The 25,364-nt window shown below is 47.3% G+C and overlaps 1 pseudogene; it reads right to left on the bottom strand.

Annotated features, from left to right (window-relative positions):
- Positions 1-24,551: 24,551 nt before the first annotated feature.
- LOC127037852 (dual specificity protein phosphatase 23-like) lies at positions 24,552-25,136 on the bottom strand (annotated as a pseudogene).
- Positions 25,137-25,364: the final 228 nt, after the last annotated feature.

A 25,364-nucleotide genomic window follows, 5' to 3' on the forward strand; every position in this document is an offset into this window, starting at 1 on the left:
TTTTATAGGTAACTCCAATGTTCTGTATTTATTAGGGATTAGTGCTTTCTGTAGGTTCATTTCAAGTGGTAGATTTACTACTCTTCTGCACTGTGGTACATAATTATAATCACATGAAGCTTCTGGAACTTGATGTGGGTTTATGTTATGCATGTTTTCATACACATCCACATCCTCATCTACTTCTCTCATGTTATCTCTAGCTGCTGCTAGTGAAGTGGCAGTGCATAGCAAGGGAAAGGAACTAAGCTGACGTTTAACCCTTTCTGCACATATGGTTCTAAATCTCCCTCCCGTGTAACATGAGGTAAGGGTGGCACACTATGGCCAATAATCCATCCCTTCCAGTCAATTCCCACTACTTCCACAATAAATGAACAATAAACTAAAATCATTTGCTACAGCAGAACACATTTAGTCTGAGCCTCCATTATGATGTTTTTAAATTGTCTCCATGTTGCTTGCCAGCATTTAATCTTGGTGAGAGACCATGGTCGCTTAAAGGGCCATACTGAGATTGCTCAGTCAGGGCAAACGTCAAAGAATATGGCAGACAAGCCTCACAACTGGTGGTTTATTCTAATACTTAGATTCACCAACCCAGTAACAAAACAGCTTCTACAATACCTTAGCAGTTACCAAGAAACTAAAATACAGTTCCCCTGAAGCAATCTAGCCTTTGGCTCCCACAAGTCTAATACGGTGAGGATTGCTTAAAATCTTTTTCACCATATACAATGTTCTACCAATCCCAAGAGATCGGACACATTACCTACCAAGCCAATGAATATTTCAGATCTTACTCAAATACATGTGTACAGCCAATTCTTATTAACTAATCTAAGATTCTTTTAAAAAGAAAGAAAGGGTAACTGTGTTTACACATACAGATCATACAGATATGAATAAAGGTCTTAGGGCTGGTCTACACTATGAGGGGAAATCGATCTTAGATACGCAACTTCAGCTATGTGAATAACGTACCTGAAGTCGAATATCTAAGATCGGATTACTCACCCGTCCTCACCGCGCGGGATCAATGTCCGCGGCTCCCCCTGTCGATCCCGCAACTCCGTTGGGGTTGGTGGAGTTCCGGAATCGATATAAGCACACTCGGGGATTGATATATCGTGTCAAGATGAGACACGATATATCAATCCCGAGCAATCGATTTTAACCCGCCGATTCGGCGGGTAGTCTAGACGTAGCCTTAGGTCAGTGTCATAGCAGAGATGGTGAGCTGCTCATTTACAAAAGTCCTTCCATAATTAATTCCATAGGCAGCCCATGTGCAGTTTGTTCAAATTCTTCCATTAGAATTGCAGGGTTAATTCAGAATGGAGGTGGACACCTCAGTCTTGTGGTTTGAACTTTCCCTGACAACATTTAAGCAGATCTGAGATAAAAAGGAAAAGACCATAGAGTTCTTTTACAGTCTCTGGTAGGCTATGGTAGCCTCTTGACAGCAGACAACACAGCAGACATTACTTGGATGAAGAATAGTCATATACATTACAGCTTTGAAATAAATCCATCTCCATTGCTAACTAGCTCCATTCATTAGCATAAAGTAATGACCCATTCCAACAGTTCGTAGACAGTTTGCTACAAACTTCAAAGAGAAATATAGATAATGATATTATTACACCCAAGTTTAATCTAAATGTGAATATTCCTTTTTGATCTCTCAATCAAATACAGTAACAGACACTACAGATAAGAACTAAAGTAAGCAGAGTCAGAATGAGCTCCACCCTGACATCTGGTGGTGAGCTGTGGAAAAGGACTTCAGGGGCTGATCTCATTTGCATGGGCACACCTACCCTGCCTAACATGACGGGACTGCTTGCCCAAATGGTCACTTTGGCTGCTGTGGGATCTCCAGTCTCTTTGTTATTAGGGGCAGGAGTAATAAAGTGTTGTAACTCTGGTTATGTGACTCAAGGACAGGGGTATTATCCCCCGCCAGGGACCTTAAATTTAACGATATTATGGTCAGTCTTAAAGTGAGTGGTTCAGTTATAGTTACCTCTTTGACCAGATTCTGTGCTCCGCTTAGGACTAAATCAAGAATTGCCACTTCCCTTGTGGATTCAAAAACTAGCTGCTCCAAGAATCAGTTGTTTATGGTGTCTACAAATTTTGTGTCTGCATCATGCTCTGAGTTTACATTTACCCAGTCAATATGAGGGTAGTTGAAGTCACCCATTCTTATTGTGCTTTCTGCTTTTGTAGCCTCTCTAATCTCCTTTAGCATTTCACAATCATTGTCACCATACTGGTAAGCTGGCCAGTAATATATTCCTTCTGCTATACTCTTATTATTCAAGCATGGAATTTCTATACATAGAGGTTCCTTGGTACAGTTTGAGCCATTTAAGATTTTTACTTTATTTGACTCTATATTTTCTTTAACATACAATGCCACTCCCCCACCATCACAACCTACTCTCTCATTTCTATTTATGTTATACTCCGGTACTACCACATCCCATTGATTATCCTCATTCTGGTGAATTTCCATAGTGATAAAAGAATGAGCTGAGCTCTGGAAAACATGCCTTACAGTGAGAGACTCTCAGGAAATTCATTCTATACAGCTTATCAAAGACAAAATTAAGAGGTGATTTGATCATGATCTTTAAGTACCTATGTCATAATATAATTCCCAAATCTGGACCTTAGCGTCCAGGATATGGGTACTAGCATAAAGTCCTCTAAGCTTAATTATCAGCTTAGATTCTGTAGCGCTGCCACCAATCAGGAATTTCTAGAGCCTGATACCCTCTGGTCCCCCCAAAACCTTCCCTGGGGACCCCAAGACCCAGATTCCTTGAGTCTCACAACAAAGGGAAATAAACCATTCCCTCCCACCTCTTTACCTCCTCCCAGATCTTTCCTGCCTGGGTACACTAGGAGATACCGTGATTCAATTCCTTGAAACACAACACAGAGAGATCAAGTTTCTCTCTCTCCTTCTCCCAGAGGCAATACAGATTCAAGTTCCGTGAATCTAACACAAAGAGGAAATTTACCTTTCCCTCTCCCCACCAATTCCCCGGTATATACAGACTTAGTTCCTTTGAGCCTTAACTAGGGGAGAAAAATCAAACAGGTCTTAAAAGCAAAACTTTTAATAAAAAAGAAAGAAAAAAGTAAAAGGTTTATCTCTGCACTTTAGATGGTAAAAAGTTACAGGGTCTTTCAACTTATAAACAATAGAAAGAAACTTTCTCCAGCAGAAACACAATTTAAGCTACTTCCAGCAAGTACACATATGCAAATGGAAAAAAAAAATTAAAAGACTATGACTGCCTTTTCTTACTTACAATTCTGAATAGATAAGAGACTGTAGCAGGGAGATTGGCAGAAACCTGGTTGCACCTCTAGCCCCGTCCAGGACCCAGAGAGAACAAAACCAAACCCAAAACCCACAAACAAAGGCTTCCCTCCACATGAGATTTGAAAGTATCTTGTCTCCTGATTGGTCCTCTGGTCAGGTGTTTGGGTCCCTGTTTGTTAACCCTTTACAGGTAAAGGAGACATTAACTCTTAACTATCTGTTTATCACACGCCCCCCAAATCGCAGACAGTGGGGAACCTCACTGGCGGTCATTTCTTCCTATAATTTTAGAATAAACAGATTAATACAACACATGTACCTTTACATATACTACTAAGTAGTACAAGACTACATATACTACTAAGTACTACAAGACTTTCTACATTTTAAGAACAATTTTTAACCAGTGGATTCTGGGAAACTCTCACAGGAGAGTGCATCAGCTACTTTGTTAGAAGCTCCTGAAATGTGTTGAATTTCAAAATCAAAATCTTGGAGAGCTAAACTCCATCGAAGCAGTTTTTTGTTGTTTTCCTTGGCAGTATGAAGCCACTTTAGCGCAGCATGCTCGGTTTGTAGCTGGAACCGCCATCCCCAAACGTATGGGCGTAGCTTTTCCAGGGCGTACACAATGGCGTAGCATTCCTTTTCACTGACTGACCAGTGACTTTCCCTCTCAGACAGTTTCTTGCTGAGAAACACGACAGGAAGGAAGTTGTGATCCGGTCCTTCCTGCATGAGAACTGCGCCTATACCACGCTCAGATGCATTTGTGGTTACTAGGAATGGTTTGTCAAAATCCGGGACCCTTAGCATAGGGTCAGACATGAGCGTTGCCTTAAGTTGGGTAAAGGCTTTTTGACACTCATCAGTCCACTTAACTGCATTGGGCTGGGTCTTTTTGGTCAGGTCGGTCAGTGGGGCAGCGATTTGCCTGTAGTGTGGTACAAAACTCCTGTAGTACCCGGCCAAGCCTAAGAAGGATTGGACCTGTTTCTTTGACTTTGGGACAGGCCACTTTTGGATAGCATCCACCTTGGCCTGTAGGGGGTTTATGGTTCCTCGACCAACCTGGTGTCCCAGGTAAGTCAGTCTGTTTTGGCCTATTTGACACTTTTTGGCCTTAACAGTTAGTCCGGCCTCCTGATGCACTCAGAGACCTTTTCCAGGTGTTCTAGATGTTCGGGCCAGGAGTCAGAAAAGATAGCCACATCATCGAGGTAGGCAACTGCATATTCGCCCAGTCCTGCTAGTAGACCATCTACCAGCCTCTGGAAGGTGGCGGGTGCATTTTGAAGCCCGAAAGGAAGTACATTAAATTCATACACCACCGCATGGGTGATGAATGCTGACCTTTCCTTGGCAGGTTCGTCTAGCGGTACTTGCCAGTACCCCTTGGTTAAGTCTATTGTAGATATGAACTGGGCATGTTCCATCTTCTCCAATAGCTCATCGGTGTGTGGCATTGGATAGTTGTTTGGATGAGTTACCGCATTTAGCTTACGGTAGTCCACGCAAAAGCGTATTTCCCCATCTGGTTTGGGTACCAGAAGCACTGGAGATGCCCATGCACTGGTAGATGAGTGGATTATACCCATCTGTAGCATGTTCTGGATCTCCTGTTCTATAGCAGCTTGGGCATGAGGAGACACTCGGTAGGGTGGGGTTCTAATTGGGTGACCATTACCTGTGTCAATGGAGTGGTATGCCCGTTCAGTCCGTCCTGGGGCGGATGAGAACAATGGGGCGAAGCTAGTGCACAGCTCCTTGATTTGTTGCCGCTGCAGACGTTCCAGGGTGGTTGAGAGGTTCACCTCTTCCAAGCCACCGTCTTTTTTCCCTTCGTAGTAGACACCGTCAGGCCACTCAGCGTCATCTCCTCCCTGGACTGTAAACTGACAAACCTGTAAGTCTCTGGAATAGAAGGGCTTGAGAGAATTAACATGATACACTTTGGGCTTTAGGGAGGAATTGGGAAATGCTATGAGGTAGTTAACAGCTCCCAGGCGCTCTTGGACCGTGAATGGCCCTTCCCATGATGCTTCCATCTTATGGGCCTGTTGCGCCTTTAAGACCATAATCTGGTCTCCTACCTTGAAGGAATGCTCTCTGGTGTGTCTGTCATACCAGGCCTTTTGCTCTTCCTGAGCATCCTTTAGGTTTTCGTTAGCAAGGGCTAAAGAGTGTCGGAGGGTGTTTTGTAGGTTGCTTACAAAGTCCAGAATATTAGTCCCTGGAGAAGGTGTAAACCTCTCCCATTGCTGCTTTACCAACTGTAATGGTCCCTTAACCTCGTGACCATACACAAGTTCAAACAGTGAAAACCCTAAACTGGGATGTGGTACAGCCCTGTAGGCAAAAAGTAACTGCTGCAACACTAGGTCCCAATCATTGGAGTGTTCATTGATGAATTTGTGTATCATGGCCCCCAAAGTTCCATTAAACCTTTCCACCAGGCCATTGATTTGATGGTGGTATGGGGTGGCAACCAAGTGGTTCACCCCATGAGTTTCCCACAGTTCTTTCATGGTCCCTGCCAGGAAATTAGATCCTGAATCTGTAAGGATGTCGGAGGGCCAACCTACCCTGGCAAAAATGTCTGTTAGGGCCAGGCACACAGCTTTAGCCCTGGAGTTGCCTAGAGCTACTACTTCCGGCCATCGGGTAGCAAAGTCCATGAAAGTCAGTACGTACTGCTTTCCTCTGGGTGTCTTTTTTGGGAAAGGACCCAGAATATCCACAGCTACTCACTGAAATGGGACCTCAATTATGGGGAGTGGCTGGAGAGGGGCCTTGACCTGGTCTTGGGGCTTTCCCACTCTTTGGCATACCTCACAAGACCGAACATACTTGGCAACGTCCTTGCCCATCCCCTCCCAGTGGAAGACTTTCCCAACCGGTCCTTGGTTCTGTTCACCCCAGCATGGCCACTGGGATGATCATGGGCTAAGCTTAAGAGCTTTTCCCCAGTACTTAGTTGGAACCACCAACTGTTTTTGCGGATGCCAGTCTTCCTGGTGTCCACCAGAAAGAGTTTCCTTGTATAAAGGTCCTTGTTCTACAACAAACCGGGATCGATTAGAAGAGCTGAGAGGTGGTGGGGTGCTCCGTGCTGCCGCCCAAGCTTTCTGAAGGCTGTTATCTGCTTCCTGCTCAGTCTGGAACTGTTCCCTTGAAGCTGGAGACACCAGTTCTTCCTTAGACTGTGGACTTGGGCTTGGTCCCTCTGGAAGTGATGTAGGTGATGGGGTTGTTTCCGTTGCTGGTGAGCCGCTCTCCACTGGTGCACCAGAGGGTATTTCAGGCTCTGGCCGAGCCTCTTGGGTTTGGTTGTCTGCTGCTTCTGCCAGTTCAGGCTCGCTGGCACCCTCTGGAGTTGGGGTTGAAAATGGATTTGCAAGCGTTGGTGTCAATGCTGATAACGGTTCTGGTGCTGGTTGCTTTTCCAGTTCCTGGTCTGGGACTGGAAGCACTGTGGCTGTTTCCGTTGTTGGCATGGGATCTGGGTCCACTACCTCTGTCTGGGTCTCTTGTAACCCAGAAGGGACCCTTGTGGACGGCTGAGGAACAGGAATGGGTCGAGAAGCTTGCCTGGTTTGGCTACGTGTAACCATTCCCACTCTCTTGGCCCGCTTCACCTGGTTGGCCAAATCTTCCCCCAGTAGCATGGGGATGGAATAATTGTCATAGACTGCAAAAGTCCACATTCCTGACCAGCCTTTGTACTGGACAGGCAGTTCAGCTGTAGGCAAGTCTACAGCTTGTGACATGAAGGTGTAAATTGTCACTTGGGCCTTTGGGTTGATGAATTTGGGGTCGACGAAGGATTGGTGGATAGCTGACACTTGTGCCCCCGTGTCTCTCCACGCAGTAACCTTCCTTCCGCCCACTCTCAAAGTTTCTCTTCGCTCCAAGGGTATTTGAGAGGCATCTGGGCCCGGGGGTTCTTGGTGTGATGGTGGTGTAATGAACTGCACTCCGTTGGGGTTCTTTGGGCAGTTGACCTTTATATGTCCCAGTTCATTACACTTAAAGCATCTTCCAGCTGACTGGTTACTGGTTTGAGGTGGGTTACTGGAGACTGGTGAGGTGGAAGAATAGGGCGTCTGTGGCTTTCCTTGGGTTGTCGGTGGAGTCTTGTGCTGCCCTCAGTTATAGGGTTTATTGTCGGTGTGCCCCCTGGAGTATTCGCTCCCCTTGACAGTAGGTTTTTTCTTTTCTGTCACTTCCATACATTTGGCTCCAATCTCCCCCGCCTCGATTACCGTTTTGGGTTTTCCATCTAGGATGTACCTTTCTATTTCCTCAGGAACACCATCTAAGAACAGCTCCATTTGTATCAGGAGGTGCAGCTCGTCCAGATTGTTAACCTTTGTTCCTGATATCCAGGCTTCATAATTCTTTGCAATATGGTAGGCGTGTCGGGGAAATGACACATCTGGTTTCCATTTTAGGGCTCTGAACTGCTGACGGGCATGTTCAGGTGTTATCCCCATTCTGTATCTGGCCTTGGTTTGAAAAAGTTTATCATCGTTCATGTTCTCCTTAGGCATTTCAGCCGCCACCTCTGCTAAAGGTCCACTGAGCTGTGGTCTCAGCTCTATCATGTACTGGTCTTCAGGGATGCTGTAGCCAAGGCAGGCTCTTTCAAAATTTTCTAAGAAGGCCTCAGTATCATCACCTGCCTTGTAGGTGGGAAATTTTTTGGGATGTGGAACCATAATTGGAGAAGTGTTGTTAGAATTGGCTGGGTTCTGTCTGCTGGTGGGCTTCCCTCTGGAGTTCCAACTCTCTCCTGTGGGCAGCCTCTCTGTTTTCTTGTTCTCTTTTGTGGGCTGCCTCTCTTTCTCTTTCTCTTAGCTCCATCTCTTTTTGTTTTATTTCTAGTTCTTGTATTTTTTTTTTCCATATCTCTCTTGTGCTCTGTGTCTTTGATTTGTTCCTCGGCCTCCACTTTTGCCCTGGAAGTCATGTTTCCTGCTTTTATTTTATTTTATTTTTTTTGTGTGTGTGTTGGGGCGCTCTCTGTTGGTTTACTGTCTGAATTACTGTTCCTCTGCTGCCTGCTCTGTTGCTAAGCAACAGAGTCTTTCTAACAAGCCTTCCCGAATAAAACTAGAACAAAAGGAAACCTTTCATTTGCATGTGTGTTCTGCTGGTGTAGTTGACTCACACCTGGAGTTCTACTGTCTAACAAAAGACCCCTGTTAAACTTAATAGCCCTTGCCTGAGGCCATATCTATGCATAGCCAGACCGGAGCAAGGAAAAAAAAAATCTCTGGCTGTAGTTTAAAAAAAAAACAACCCTTCTCTCTGCTTACAAGCAGCTAGCAGAGGTAAGAAACTTAATAATTTTACTGGCTTTTGGATTCTTATCTATCCCACCCACTGCCAACATGTTATAGTATAATTCCAAAATCTGGACCTTAGCTTCCAGGATATGGGTAGTAGCATAAAGTCCTCTAAGCTTAATTACCAGCTTAGATTCTGTAGTGCTGTCACCAATCAGGAATTTCTAGGGCCTGATATCCTCTGGTTCCCCCAAAACCTTCCCTGAGGACCCCAAGACCCAGATTCCTTGAGTCTCACAACAAAAGGAAATAAACCATTCCCTCCCACCTCTTTACCTCCTCCCAGTTCTTTCCTGCCTGGGTACACTAGGAGATACCGTGGTTCAATTCCTTGAAACACAACCCAGAGAGATCAAGTTTCTCTCTCCCCTTCTCCCAGAGGTAATACAGATTCAAGTTCCGTGAATCTAACACAAAGAGGAAATTTACCTTTCCCTCTCCCCACCAATTCCCTGGTATATACAGACTTAGTTCCTTTGAGCCTTAACTAGGGGAGAAAAATCAAACAGGTCTTAAAAGCAAAACTTTTAATAAAAAAGAAAGAAAAAAGTAAAAGGTTTATCTCTGCACTTTAGATGGTAAAAAGTTACAGGGTCTTTCAACTTATAAACAATAGAAAGAAACTTTCTCCAGCAGAAACACAATTTAAGCTATTTCCAGCAAGTACACATATGCAAATGGAAAAAAAACAAATTAAAAGACTATGACTGCCTTTTCTACTTACAGTTCTGAATAGATAAGAGACTGTAGCAGGGAGATTGGCAGAAACCTGGTTGCACCTCTAGCCCCGTCCAGGACCCAGAGAGAACAAAACCAAACCCAAAACCCACAAACACAGGCTTCCCTCCACACGAGATTTGAAAGTATCTTGTCTCCTGATTGGTCCTCTGGTCAGGTGTTTGGGTCCCTGTTTGTTAACCCTTTACAGGTAAAAGAGACATTAACCCTTAGCTATCTGTTTATGACAACCTACCTGGAGAAGGTTTTTGAAGTAGAGAGAGCTTTAATTTAGCAGACAAATCAGCATAACAAGATCCAGTGGCTGGAAGCTGAAGCTGGTTAAATTTAGGCTAGAGATAAGATGCAAATGTTAAACACTGTGGGTAAATAATCAGTGGAGCAACATACCTAATGGTGTGGTGGCTTCTCCATCAGCGACAATTTTAAAATCAAGATTAAATTTTATTCTAAAAATATACTGTAGCTCAGCCACAAGTTATGGGCACAATGCTGGAATAACTGGAAGAGATTCTCTCTCGTTTGTTATAGAGAGAAAAACTGGGTAATCATAATCTTCCCTTCTAGCCTTAAAACTGATGAACCTAGGAATATAAATAATTACATAAAAAGAAGTCAAAAGAACATTGCTGAGTTGCAAAGTCAAGCACTCCAAAGTTTGGCCTGTTCCACCTTAATTTGGGCCTCTTGTTCATATACATACTTAAGTTCCCTGTAAGCTGCGTGGTTGTGCAGCAACCTATTTAACACTGTGCAGCTGCTCAGGGAACCTGCCCGGGAACCTGCCCCAGCCAGGGGATGGGCAGCCCTCCCCCAGCCCCAACCTAGCCCATACCCCAACCTGCATTGGCTGGATGAGGCCTCAGGGCCCAACTATGCCACAGCCTGGACCTTCCCTGCCCTGGCCCGAATGCAACCGGAGCAGCGCAGCCCGGTCTGGCCCCAGCTACAGCCAGAGCAGCACGGCGTGGTCCGGACCCAGCCATGGCAACCCAGGAGCTCTGGCCCGGACCTGTCATGGGATGTTCCTCCCTGAACCCAGCCCCATCCCAGAGCTGTGGGGGACAGGGGGCGGGTACCTATCCTGCTTCGCCAGCCCCGGAACTGCTGCGGCAGGGAGAGGAGCCTCTCCCCCCAGCCCAGGTGCTGCTGCGTGGGGAGAGAGCTGAGGGGGGTCCTCTCTTCCCACCATAGCCCCAGAGCTCCCTCCTGCATCCCAAACCCCTCATCCTCATCCTCAACCCAGAGTCTGCACCCCAGCTGGAGCCCTCCCCACACCCCGACGCTCTGTCCCAGGCCTGAGCTCTCATCCCAAGCCCCACTGCAGAGCCTGCAACCCCAGCTGGAGTCCTCACACTCCTGCACCCCACCCCTCTGCCCCAGCCCTGAGCCCCCTCCCACACCCTGAACCCCTTGGCCCCACACCCACCAGTGAATTTTGTTATGCTCACCGAGATGAAGGTGATGTGTCACACATCACCTCCATGTTGGTGCATATAACAACATTTGTTCTGCACATGAGTGGGAAAAATTAGTGGAAACACTGACAACTCGTGCCTCCTGATACTCGAGGGCATGTTGTTAAAGGGAGGATAAGTGACCGCCCCACCTATCTCCTTTGGGAGAAAGTTGCAGCCCCATCTCCCTGGGCCAGGGCTGTTAAACGCACCAGGTCCTGGCCACAGGAGCAGGGAGCATATGCCTCTGGGACCGAGTGGGGCCAGCCTCACCTGAATAGAGGCCGGAGAACCTGCTCCCAGCACCTTTCCCAGAGCCAGCCCACCCCATACTGTGCACAGCCCAGGGACCGCCACACTATCCCCACCCCACCAGAGTTACTGGAGCTGGGGTCTCTGTTCTCCTGCTGCATCTCCCCCTCCAGCAAGTTTGGCCCCTGTCCCTGGCAGCTGGGTCCAGGCAGGTAGAGGAGAGGGCAGGCAACTGCCCCCCTTCTCTCCTGATGGGCTGTCTTTCAGGCAACTGTCTTGTTTCACAGAGCCAAAGTGAGAAGTGGCTGGCCCTGTCCCTTTCACTGCCCACCCAAGGCCAAATGCCAGGGACAGGGGACATGCATGCTGGGGGCTCAGTGCAGTAGGACAAGGACAGAGACCTTCTCCCTCCCCACGCTGCAGGCCAAGCAGAAATCGGGGAGGGGGGGACTTGACCCTGCATGCCCCCCATGTGTTGCCTATGCATAATAATACAGCCTTTAATGATATGATCACATGCTAAATTTTTCCATCAGACCATTGCATCCAGTATTGATTAGAAGATTGTCACTGATGGAGAATCCACCATGACCCTTGGTAAGTTGTTCCAGTGGTAAATTTGTCTCACTTGAAAAATATGCACCTTATTTCCAGTCTAATTTTGTCTAGCTTTAACTCCCAAGCCATAGTATCGTGTTAAACCTTTCTCTGCTAGACTGAACAGCCCATTATTAAATATTTGTTCCCTATGTAGATACGTATAGACTGTAGTCAAGTCACCCTGAACAGTCTCTGTTAAGCTAAATAGATTGAGCTCTTCGAGGCTATCACTATCAGGTAGGTTTTGTAATCCTTTAAACAGTCTTGTGGCTCTTCTCTGACCTCTCTCAAATTTATCAATATGTGTCATAAATATAAAGGGAAGGGTAACAAACTTTATGTATGGAGTGATATAAAATCCCTCTTGGCCAGAGGTACAGAATCACTTACCTGTAAGGGGTTAATCAGTTCAATTAACTTGGCTGGCACCTGACCAGAAGGACAAATGGGGAAAGAAGATACTTTCAAATCTGGGGGGAGAGGCAGGGGGAAGCGTTTGTTTGTTCTCCTGTGTGTGTGTTCCCTCTTGAGACAAAGAGAGAGACCAAGCAGGTAATCTAGCTCCTACAAAACGATACATCTAAAATTCCAGACATTGTAAATAATAGCAAGGAAATGCATCAGATTATCTTTTGTTTTAGCTTGTGAATTTTCCCTATGTTAAGAGGGAGGTTTATTCCTGTTTTTTAAACTTTAAGTTAAGCCTAGCGGGGAATTCTCTATTAAGTTTTAAATCTTTTTATTACCCTATAAAATTACCTTCCATTGTGATTTTACAGAGGTGCTTCTTTTACTTCTTTTTTTTAAATATAATAAAGCTCTTCTTTAAAAAACCTGATTGGTTTGCAGTGTCCTAAAAATCCAAGGTTCTGGTCTGTGCTCAGGGTATGTCTTCACTACCCGTCGTATCAGCTGGTAGCAATCGATTGCTCGGGGATCAGTATATCGCGTCTCATCTAGATGCGATATATCGATCCCCGAACTCTCTTATATCGATTCCTTAACTCCACCAACCCAAACGGAGCTGTGGAACCGATAGGGGGAGCTGCAGACATCGATTCCGCGCCGTGAGGACAGTGAGTAATTTGAGCTTAGATAATTCACGTTAGGTTATTCATGTAGCTGAAGTTGTGTATCTAAGATCGATTTTCCCCCGAAGTGTAGACCAGCCCTCACTTTGTTAAATTATTTGGTTGGTATATTATTCTCAAGCCTCCCCAGGAAAGGGGGTGAAGGGGCTTGGGGGATTTTTTTGGGGGCGGGGCGGGGATAGGGCTCCAAGTGGCCCCCTCCCTGAATGTTTGTTTTAATCATTTGGTTGTGGCAGCAATACTGTCCAAGGACAAGGAAAGTAATGTGTGTCTTGGGGAAATTTTTAACCTAAGCTGGTGGAATATAAGATTAGGGGGTCTTTCATGAGGGTCCCCACATCTGTACCCCAGACTTAAGAGTGGGGAGGGAACCCTGATATTTCTTTCTTGAATTGTGGGCACCAGAACTGGACACAGGACTCCAGCAGCAGTTGCACCTGTACCAAATACAGAGGTACTCACTCCTACTTGAAACTCTCCTATTTATGTTTAAACAGGAGCCCATGTTTAGCTGATTCTCCATCAAGATCCCCTAATCTTTTTTAGTCACTGCTCTCCAGGACAGTGTCCCCCATTCTGTAAGTATGGTATACATTTTTTGTTCCTAGATGTATGCATTTACCATTAGCCATGTTAAAACTCATATTGTTTGCTTGCACCCATCCTACCAAGCAATCCAGACAACCTATCCTCCCCGTTATTTTACCACTCCCCCAATTTTTGTGTCATCCACAAACTTTACTTGTGATGTTTTTGTTTTCTTCCAGATCATTAATAAAAATGTTAAATCATTAACTTGCTGATCCAAGGCTCCAGTTTCCAGGAACAACATAGTCTTTTGCTTGTTCCTTTTACATTTCTTATCAAGTGCTGTCCGTTGAAGCTCCTTTCCACCCAGACTCCAGCCTAACACATCTCTGGGAAGTCTGTAGGGATCTCCTTTGGATTCAACCCACTCTTCCAGCATGCTGACTTCAACTACACATTATCCTTCTTCCAGACTTCTGAAATTTCCCCAGTGTTCCAAGACTTTATTGAAAATCAACATTAACAGTCCAGTGAGCTCCTCAGACAACTCTTCTAAAGTTCTTGGATGCAAGTTCTCCAGCATGCCCAGACTTGTTTCAAACATGTTTCAACATGTTCAGATGTGTTTGTCTTGTCGTTAGTTTAAAGAGGTGCATCAATAAAGCACACATTGCATTTTGTTTACGTCTTTTATTTTACACCTTTACCCATTCGATTTTTTGTTTTTTAACAGGGTCATTTTTAAAGGGGTGATGCTATTTGTAGCCTTGACAGGCGCTAGTCCTGTTTTTAGACATTCTAAAAGCTCTTTATTGGTAACATGCCCTACAACAGACGTAGGCACGTTCAGCTCTGCCAAGGCTTTCATAAAAACAGACAACCCTTTAGGAGTCCTCCTGTTAGTGAAAGAATAAGAACCGGTTACCCCCCTGACCAAATCGAGCATCTGAGACCCCGGTACACAAAACTACCATTATTGGCCCAAGAAGAAACATCTTTATGTTGTCTGAGTTTATTTAACAATATTTCAGCTTTTTTCTTATAGTGAGGATTTACCCTCTCCAATACCTCCCGAATGACAAAGTCGGATAATCCCCTCTGGACTTCAGGAGGTCGAATTTCCTCTTGGAGAGAAAAAGGTTTATTGTAGTCTTTTCCATTTCACCATGCTTGGCCAATACCAGGTATCTTTGCAGGACCCCCTCGTAAAGTTTAGCCTTCTCATAGTTGGATAGACCAATCTTTGAAGGTCTTTCATTTCTGACTCCAATTTGTGAGTGGTTGTGGTTCTGATATTTTCTTCACCGCTAGCAGCACGCTTTATTTGTTCTAACTGGTGGCTAGGAACGCGGTACAATTTTTAAGCATGTTCCATTATGTGTTAATTAAAAGGCTTGACAGTAGAGGGAGTGCAAAGCTCAACAAAGGTTCAATAAAGCCACTGGCTTGTTTTGCAGTTAGTTTTTTTCTTCTGAGGGATAGCTTTTTATCACTCAGCTTTTTAATAATTCCTCATTTTCCTTTTAGGATGCTTATTTGTTGGGGTTTTGGAGGAACGTTTCCTTTTAAAGTATTGAGCACTATTTCTGAGATGGCTGCTGCCCAGAGCCGGTGAAAGGAAGTTTCGTGTCCTAGGCTAAACTTCCAGCTTGCCCCATTCCCACCCCCCAGCTAACCCTGCCACCTGCAGCAGCTAACATAGCCCCCCACCTAGGGATCCTCCCCCCCGCGGCAGCTAACACCACCTGGGGAGACTGCCCCCTACGCCCCGGCAGCAGCTAACCTTGCACTCTTCCTGTCCGCTCACAGCAGCTAACCCTGCCTGGGGAGCCCACCCCAGCTCACCTCAGCTCCACCTCCTCCGCTGAGCACGCTGGCACCGCTCTAATTCTCCTCCCCTCCCAGGCTTGTGGCGCCCATTGGAGGAGACTTAGAGTGGGGGCTGTGTGCTCAGCGGAGGAGCAGAGTGGGTGGAGGTGATCTGGAGCGGGGAGCGGTTCCCCTGTGTGCCCCCACACCTTTACTGCAAGTGGCTCTCCCCACGCTCCCACGCATCCCAGCTCACCTCCACTACACCTCCTCGCCTGAGTGGGCTTTTAGGTGCCCCCTAACCACTAGTCGCCCTAGGCAGCCGCCTAGTTTGCCTAAATGGTTGCACCAGCCCTGTTGCTACCAGGTCATCAGAATCTGAACAGAGAATAGCCTTCCTGTGCTGTGGCTTGGCTTTGATGAGAAATCTGAAAAGATCCAGGTTTCTCTGCATGCAGCTAGATATGTTTGTTAGGGGATGCTCTTTTTTAAAATGGAAATTTGATAAAAATAACTATTTTTTATGGTTTTTTTTTGGTGTATACACAGGGCCAGTCTGAGGGGAAAAGGCCTGTTCTTAACCTGAAGGCTTCAGGCACTGAAGCATTTAAATCCACCAGCAGCTACCCATAGTCGTTTTTGGTAGCATCCTCAAAAGCCTCCAAAAAGAATTGTGTTTTACCAGGGTACATTTGCCGGGACAGAGTGTTGATTTGCAGTTTATATATTTAGTATTTAAATTAATCATTTGCTTTATTTCCCCCCCTGACAAAACGCGTTTTGCATACTCTACATAATACTTAGGTTTTTGCGGTGCAGGTAAAGACTCTCGATTTCACGGGTTTCAGAAGCAGACTCCATTAGATCATCTATAGTAACCATATTTACTTTATTACTAGGAAATAAATGTTCATCATTAAACGTATTAGGTAAACCTTCTAAAAATGTAATACATGGAAATTTTTGCACCACTTTTATACAATGGTTGGCAACATCTATAACACCATACAATATTTTCAAGCATACATGATACCAGCTTATTATCATTTTCTAACAATTGTTTTATAAAAAATGATTTTCCAGAATTCGAGGGGCCACAAAGCAAACAGGAAAAGGGGTGAACAAACTGAACATGGCTTTTCATAATAGCAAGGTTTTAAAATCTGCCTTGAGGGCTCTTTTGTCGTAAATGACTTTCTGGGTTTTCTACAGAATTCTTGTTTCTATCAACCAATTTTTTTTACCCTTATGATTCCGGGCTGCTGTACCATGATTTCTTTTGGGACCTCTCCTGTGGGGTAATCCCAGACAAGTTCTTTTAAGCTTTCAAAATTATTTTTTTCACTATTTCCTGAGTGGAGTGTGATGCCATTTAATTTCATACAGGTTTTACCGCTGGACAGTTTGTACCCATATGTTTTAGGCCCAGTGGACAAAAACTCCACGATGTATCCATCTGGTGGTATTTCACTGGTCAGATCCCCTAAATAATCCCCTGGGGCGGATTCCACTCCCCTTCTTTACTCACAAAAATCACAGAGACTGTATGGTGATAAAGGCATCGCTCTTCTAAGCACGCTAACAGACGGATCTCTAGCCTGGCATAAGCGGTGGTGAAGCTGTAAACACGTTAGTGTTGCTGGAATGGGTGCAGTGTTCTTTTGCCTACCTCCAAGACACTACGGCTGTGTCATCATCGATGAACTTGCACGCTGACAGGTTGTAATAAGGCACAAGGATGTACTTGAAGAGCTCGTCAGGGTCCGTTACTATACCTGTGTTAGTCAGATTTCTTCGCTGACCAAATTTTCCCCACAAGGAATTTAAAAACAGCTTTGAGATTTGCCTTTTTGCCTTTTTGTGGGGTTTACTGTGCCTCCTCTATCACGGTACTGTTTCTGTCTCAGGCGTGTTTTAATGTAGTCTGAAAACAGGGCATCTGAAGAGTGGTTAAAATGCCAGACTTCATAAATCTCAGTGATCCTGTACCCTTTGATTAAAGCCTCCACCAACTCTATTGTTCACCAAGTCCCTGTTAAAGTCCTCTCCTCCTCACTGTGTATGCAGGGGTCCTTTCGTCTTTTTTCTAAACAAAGGGTACACAGGGGGAACATTAGTTTACCACTGACCCTGTATGGTAATACGGGGAAATACAGGCCTCTCGGAGGGTACAGTTTAACCTTGGTTATGCCAAAGTACTCTCTGATATCCCCCAGACCCTTATACATGTTAACGGGGTGTCCCACAGGGTATTGTTTAGTCTTGTTAACAAAAGTGTAGAGGCTGGTAAAATCGTAGTAATGACTCTGTTCCCCGGGCTGCGGCTTGTAATAAAGGCACATGGCATTCATTCTACCACCATAAAGGGCGTCTCTAGGAACCAAAGGCTGTGTCAGCTTCTAATCTCTTATAAAATCCCCTACCCGGCTATCGTTTGCTAACATAGCCTGCCACTTGTGGTCCCACATGGTCCTTAACTCAACCCCCAGTCTTTTGAAAAATTCAGCCTTAAGTATGGTTTGGTTGTACAGTTGTCCATAGGTCACATTAAGCAACAGATTGCAATCATTTTCACACAAGCAGATGGTGCAGCCGTGAAAAAAACAACTGTTAAATTCAAAGGCCATAGGTTTACCTGCTATGAGGGTGTAACCATCCAGAAAAATAGGACCTTGCTTTAAACTCTCAACCCTGCAAAGCATGTTGGATGTAAATGTTTTCTGTGGAGGCTATGTACAACAACCGTTGAATGGCTGGAGTGGAATATCTCTTTTGATGTTTGTGGTAATTGTCTAATGGTAGAAGGGCTATGGTTGGCTGTTTTAAAAAATTAACACAGCCATGCAAATTGATGCTAATGTAAGGTACTGAAAAGGGTCTATAAATTTAGTGACTACCTCATCATCATCCTGTCCTGAGTTTTTAACAATCTGCTTTGCTGTCAGCATCTTTTTGACAATAATAGCGCAGTTCTTTCTGGAGATCAAATTCATTTTGGCGATTGTGTTGGTACCAGTTCAGAAATTTCTGTGATTTTTTAACTTCATAGAAGCTGCACTTATTGCAAAGACTTCTGTTTTAACAATCAACTTTACCATCTTTTGCCAAAGTGCTGTGCCTTTCTAAACAGGCCTCAGACCTGAAAAACAGCTTAGAGCTGGGACAGCTCTTTTTTTCATGGGCCACTTTTCTTTTTTTAGTCTTTAAACTCTCTCACTCTGTTCTTTCAACCTTTTTCTCTAAGGCTATGTCTAGACTACCCGCCATATCGGCGGGTTAAAATCGATTGCTCGGGGATCGATATATCGTGTCTATCTAGACATGATATATCGATCCCCAAGGGCGCTTATGTCGATTCCGGAACTCCACCAACCCCAACAGAGTTGTGGAATCGACAGGGGGAGCCGCGGACATCGATCCCGCGCTTTGAGGATGGGTGAGTAATCCGATCTTAGATATTTGACTTCAGCTACGTTATTCACGTAGCTGAAGTTGCGTATCTAAGATCGATTTCCCCCCGTAGTGTAGACCAGCCCTAAATGTATCCAAGCACAAACACACAACACTTCTCTAAGCCTCAAGGCTTAATAGTGAAATCCTTGCAGATCTTAAACACAAAAAAGAAGCTTAAAGAAGTGGAAGATTGGACAAATGGCCAGGCAGGAGTATAAAAAGATTGCTCAGGCATTCAGGAGTGAAACCAGGAAGGCCAAAGCACACTTGGAGTTGTAGCTAGCAAGAGATGTTAAGAGTAACAAGAAGGGTTTCTTCAGGTATGTTAGCAACAAGAAGACAGTCAAGGAGAGTGTGGGCACCTTACTGAATGAGGGAGGCAACCTAGTGATAGAAGATGTGGAAAGAGCTAATGTACTAAATTTTGCCTCTGTCTTCGCAAAGTTAGCTCCCAGACTACGGCACTGGGCAGCAAAGTATGGGGACGAGGGGACCAGGCTCATATGTAGAAAGAAGTGGTTCAGGACTATTTAGAAAAGCTGGATGAGCATAAGTCCATGGGGCTGGATGTGCTGCATCCGAGGGTGCTAAAGGAGTTGGTGGATGTGATTGCAGAGCCATTGGCCATTTTCTTTGAAAACTCGTGGCAATCGGGGGAGGTCCTGGATGACTGGAAAAAAGCAAATGTAGAGCCCATCTTTAAAAAAGTGAAGAAGGCGGATCCAGGGAACTACAGGCCAGTCAGCCTCACCTCAGTCCCTGGAAAAATCATGGAGCAGGTCCTCAAGGAATCAATGTTGAAGCATTTAGAGGACAGGAAAGTAGGAACAGTCAGCATGGCTTCACCAACAGCAAGTCATGCCTGGCTAACCTAATTGCCTTCTTTGAGGAGATAACTGGGTCTGTGAATGAGGGGAAAGCAGTGGAGGTGTTATTCCCTGACTTTAGCAAAGCTTTTGATATGGTCTTCCACAGTATTCTTGCCAGTAAGTTAAAAGAGTATGGGCTGGATGAATGGACTATAATGGGATAGAAAGCTGGCTAGATCATCGGGCTCAACAGGTAGTGATCAATGGCTCCATGTCTAGTAGGCAGCCAGTATCAAGCAGAGTTCCCCAAGAGTCGTTCCTGGGGCCGGTTTTGTTCAATATCTTCATTAATGATCTGGAGGATGACATGGACTGCACCCTCAGCAAGTTTGCAGATGACACTAAACTGGGAGGAGTGGTAGATAGGCTGGAGGGTAGGGATAGGATACAGAGGGACGTAGACAAACTAGAGGACTGGGCCAAAAGAAACCTGATGAGGTTCAACAAGGACAAGTGCAGAGTCCTGTACTTAGGATGGAAGAATCCCATGCACTGCTACAGACTAGGGACAGAATGGCTAGGAAGCAGTTCTGCAGAAAAGGACCTAGGGGTTACAGTGGACGAGAAACTGGATATGAGTCAGCAGGGTGCCCTTGTTGCCAAGAAGGCTAATGGCATTTTGGACTGTATAAGTAGGGGCATTGCCAGCAGATCGAGGGATGTGATCATTCCCCTCTATTCGGCATTGGTGAGGCCTCATCTGGAATACTGTGTCCAGTTTTGGGCCCCACACCACAAGAAGGATGTGGAAAAATTGGAAAGAGTCCAGCGGAGGGCAACAAAAATGATTAGGGGGCTGAAGCACATGACTTATGAGGAGAGGCTGAGGGAACTGGGATTGTTTAGTCTGCAGAAGAGAAGAATGAGGGGGGAGTTTATAGCTGCTTTCAACTACCTGAAAGGGGGTTATAAGGAGGAGGGATCTGGACTGTTCTCAGTGGTAGCAGATGAGAGTACAAGGAGTAATGGTCTAAGTTGCAGTGGGGGAGGTTTAAGTTGGGTATTAGGAAAAACTTTTTCACTCGGAGAGTGGTGAAGCACTGGAATGGGTTACCTAGGGAGGTGGTGGAATCTCCTTCCTTAGAGGGTTTTAAGGTTAGGTTTGACAAAGCCGTGGCTGGGATGATTTAGTCAGGGATTGGTCCTGCTTTGAGCAGGGGGTTGGACTAGATGACCTCCTGAGGTCCCTTCCACGCCTGATATTCTATGATTCTATGATGTGGTGCGCTGAGGCTCCGGGTGAGGGGGGAGCCTGGTGTAAGGAGCTGGGCCCGGGGGGATTGGCTAAGGGGCAGGAAGTCCCAGGGACAGTCAGGGCACAGGGAGGGGACAGAGGTTGGGTGGTGGTGGTCGTCAGGAGACAGGAAATGGGGGGTTGGATCGTGGGCATTCTGGGGGTCTGTCGGGACTCAGAGGGTGGGTGGATAGGGGTCGGGGCAGTCAGGAGACATGGAGCAGGGGTGGGGTCCTGGGGTGGTGGTTGGGAGGGGTTTCTGGGGGACGATGAGGGGACAAGGAGCAGGATGGGTCTGGGATTCTGAGGGAGGTTTGCAGTCAGGGGGCAGGAAATGGGAGGGGGCTGGATAGGTTCTGCCTCCTTGCCATCTCTGTCTAGACCCTCAGGTAAAGGTGTTCCACACTGCAATTTGATATTGTGCAGGATGCAGCACTGTGACTCTAAAACACCCTCAGAGTTCACAATTTTGTAACAGGAACGCAAATCATTTTAGGCACCTACAGAGCTTGGGGCAGCTGAGTGCGCTTTTATGAATCCCAGTGGGGCCTGATTCTTGGATTTAGAGCTTGGACTAATCTAAATAATTAGGAAAGGGCTAGATAATAGGTCTAGATAATAAGACAAAAAATGTCATAATGCCTCTATATAAATCCATGGTACACCCACATCTTGAGTACTGTGTGCAGATCTGGCTGCCCCATCTTGAAAAAGATACATTGGAATTGTAAAATGTACAGAAAAGGGCAACAAAAATGATCAGGAGTGCAAATAATAAGCTTCCATATGAGGACAGGTTAATAAGACCGGGACTTTTCAGCTTGGAAAAGTGAGAATTAAGGGGGGTATATGATAGAGCTCTACAAAATCACCTTAAGCACCTAAGTCACTTTGTGAATCTAGTTTTGTAGACTATTGCCAGGATAACAATGTGTTACTTCAGGGGCAGGGTCCAGTGGCCACCTATGTCCTTGAAGATGTTTGCTCTCACTGCAGTTTTGAGAAAGGAACCAGTCTGGTATTTCTTTATGGATTTTTAGTAATAGAATAAACAAGCAAATGTAAATGTAACCCCTTTAGGGTTTAGAAAGCATGGCCCTTTTAAATCTTTTTCCTAGGGGGGATGGGGAGAGTGAGAAAAAAGGAGGGAAACTCCAGGTGGTGGGGCTGGAGGTCCAGGGGAGAGGGGCAGGGCCGCCCAGAGGATTCAGGGGGCCGGAGGCAAAGCAATTTCGGGGGCCCCTTCCATAAAAAAAATTGTAATACTATACAATACTATATTCTTGTGGGGGGGCAGGGGTGGGGCCACTGAAGGTTGGCTGAAGGCTCTTGATTGTGTCCCAAATGAAAATCAGTTGGCAAGAGCAAACATGAGAAATGCCCAGGTTTGCCAAAAAGAGGCTTAGGAAGCTGAGTAGTGAGGCTCGGGCCAGGCGCACATGGGGGTGCTCAGGACAGCTCCACGTGGGCGGCAGGGGGAGGATTACTGAATTGGGCCAGCTCTGTGCAGGAGCAGGAGAGGAGTTTGGGTGAGCAACTTGGGCCAGCTCCACCTGATGGGGAGGGGGTCTCGGGCCAGCTCTGCACGGTGCGGGAAGGAGCTCAGGTCAGCTCCGTGCAGGGAGATATTGTCACCCTACCACAGCCTGGCTCCATCTTCTGGCCCAGCCAGGGGTGGGACCTCAGGGGGAAGAGGAGGAGAAGGGGCAGGGCCACAGTTCTGGTGCCAGTGGCCTTCCCACCCCTACACAGGGTCCAGTGCTCCTGCAGGGAACCCCAAATTGGCTGGGTAGGATTTCTAGGTGTCCAGTTTTTGATTGGAACACACAGCTGAAAAGGCACCCTGGTGGCTCTGGTTGGAACTGCTGACTGGGCCGTTAAAAGTTTGGTGAATGGCACAACGGGGACCGGGGGCTAAGGCAGTGTCCCTACCTGCCCTGGCTCTGTGTTGCTCCTGGAAGTGGCCACTAGGTCCTGTGGTCCCTAAGCACCTTCATCCCCAGGTCCACCCTAGAGCCCACACCGCCAGCCAGAGCCCACAACCCCTCCTGCACTCTGAAGCCCTTCGGCCCCTGCCTGGAAATCCCTCCTGCACCCCAAACCCCTCATCCCTGGCGCCACCCCAGAGCCCACACCCCCAGCCCAGATCCCTCACTCCCTCCTGCACTCCAACCCTCTGCCCCAGCCTGGTGAAAGTGAATGAGGGTGGGGGAGAGTGAGTGACGGAGGGAGGGGGGGAAGGAATGAATGGGGATGGGGCCTTGGAGAAGGAGTGGAGCATGGGTGGGGCCTCAGATAAGGGCTGAGTGAGCCAACGAAGGAGGGGGAATATAGTGAGTGGGGGGCAGGGCTGTGGGGAAGAGGCGGGGCTAGGGTGTCCAGTTTTGTGCAGTCAGAAAGTTGGCAATGGCAACCCTATCTCTGCTCTACTCCCTCCCTTCCTTTCCCCACCCTATCCCCCTACCTCTCCACATTGTCCCTTTTCCCTGTCCCCAGTAGTGGCTTAATGCACAGGCCCCGTGCCCAGGGGTCACAGTCATAGGGTTGCCAAATTTCTAATCACACAAAATGTAACACCCCCTTCTCTGAGGCCCTGCCCATGCCCCTGCACTAGGGTGACTAGATAGCAACTGGGAATAAACAGGACAGGGGGTGGGGGGTAATAGGCACCTATATAAGAAAAAGTCCCAAGAAACTGGTGTGACAGGTTAGATCACAGAAACTCTTTTTGGGACTCCTGCCTGATGTGCTTTGACTACCTGCCAGCTTAGGACTTCAGTGAGCTGCCTGATTTGAGCCAGACATGCTAGCCTGCTACAAAGGCAGACCCACGTCTGAACTACTTACCCTAAAAGCTGCCGGCTTAACTGAAAACAGCTTAAGAAGTGCTCCTGTCTCCAACAGCCAGGTACCTAGCTCTCAGACAAATCCATTTTACCCTGTATAAAGCTTATACAGTGTAAACTCATAAATTGTTCGCCCTCTATAACACTGAAAGAGAGGTATGCACAGCTGTTTGGCTCCAGCTCACACACCCTGCAGGCATGCAAAGCCTCCCTGCAGGGCAAAGCCCCACTCCATCTCTAGGGGCCTGCCTCTCCCGAGGCAAGGATCACAGGGGTCTGGAGGAGACACTGCCCTACGGGGCTCCCTCTTCCAGGTCGCTGAGCCTTGCCCCTCCCTGATTCAGAGCTCATCCTCTCTGTCTCGAGTAAAGGGGGCTGGGGCAACCCCTGCCTCAGTGCAGGCAGATGCTGCCAAGAATGGGGTCTGGCCCCAGGCTCTGAGCCCAGCCCCTGCTCCAGTGTCGGATTAATAAATATGGTGCCCCTAGGCCCTCAGAAAATTGCCGCACCCCCCCCCCGCCAGCTCACCTCTGCTCCCCTGCGGTAAGACTGGGAGGGAGGGGGAGAAGAGGAGTTATGGTGCGCTCGGGAGATGGCAGTGGTGGAGTGGAGGTGAGCTGGGCAGGGAGTGGTTCCCGGCCCCCCAGGGTTACTCCCCGCGCCTGCGGGCCCCAGCTCACTTCTGCTCCCTCTTTTCTCCCTTCCTCTCAGCGTTTTCGCGGCACGCCTGGGGGAGGAAGCGGGCAGGGGATTTGGGGATTTGGGGAAGGGGCAGAGTTGGGGAGGGATCATGAGCAAATTTGCTGCCCCTGCAAATTTGCCACCGTAGGCCTAGGCCTTGTTGGCCTAGGCGATAATACACCGCTGCCTGCTCCGCTCAGCAACCAGGCACTCCCTGCTGAGAGGAGTTGGGAAGGTCCCCTCCATGGGTCCAGAAATGCCCAGCCACAGGCCGAGGAGGGGCTTCCTGCAGTTGTCTGTGTAGCTGAGCAGCCCTGTCCCTCTGCCCTCCCGTCCCCCCGTGCAGGGAGGTGGGGGGTTCCAGCTGTGGCTATCTGTTGTGGTGGTGGAACTGGATCACGACTTTCAAGCGTCCCAATGGTTCTGGCCGGATTCTACGGATCTCGTGGATGGCGTTGACCCCAGTGAGTTTCTGGGCCTTCACAAGGTAACAGGCCAGCATGGTTCCCTGCCAAATCCCAGCATGCAGTGCACCACCACGGCCTCGCCCTTGGTGCTGGCATCCTCCACAATCTGCAGGAAGTGCTTGATCTGCTCCAGTGACAGGGCTCAGAAGTCCTGGATGCAGAGGTGATGGTGCTTGATGTCAGGGCAGGTGTCATGGTTGGGTGGGCTGCCCTTGATCAGCAACACCAGGTGCTGGATGCCATGCTCATGCATGTACTGGTAGTGTGCGGGCTGCTGTGGCATGGCCGGCCCTGCCAGCTTGCAGGGCACCACCCAGGAGAAGTTTGGAGGGATGGCCGATGCCACTGGTGCTGAAGCTGGCCAGGCTGGTGCCCACCACGCATAGGTTCTCTGCAGCTCGCCGTTGGGAGTGCAGGGAGCCCCTGCCGCCTGGTGCCTGGGCCCGGCCAGAGCCAGGGCTGCAGGATGGGTCCAGGCTGGCCTCAATCTGTCCCCCGCTTCTAACCAACACATGACCTAGGGCCATGCGGTGGGAGCTCTGGGTTTCTGGCTCCCGGGAGCTGGGGGAGGCATCAGGGGCTGTTACGTGCATCTTTGTGACAATGTTGTCAGTTGGAGGGAGCTTCTTCTGACTGGGGTTATCG

Source organism: Gopherus flavomarginatus, chromosome 20 (assembly GCF_025201925.1).
Source record: "Gopherus flavomarginatus isolate rGopFla2 chromosome 20, rGopFla2.mat.asm, whole genome shotgun sequence".
NCBI lineage: Eukaryota > Metazoa > Chordata > Testudines > Testudinidae > Gopherus > Gopherus flavomarginatus.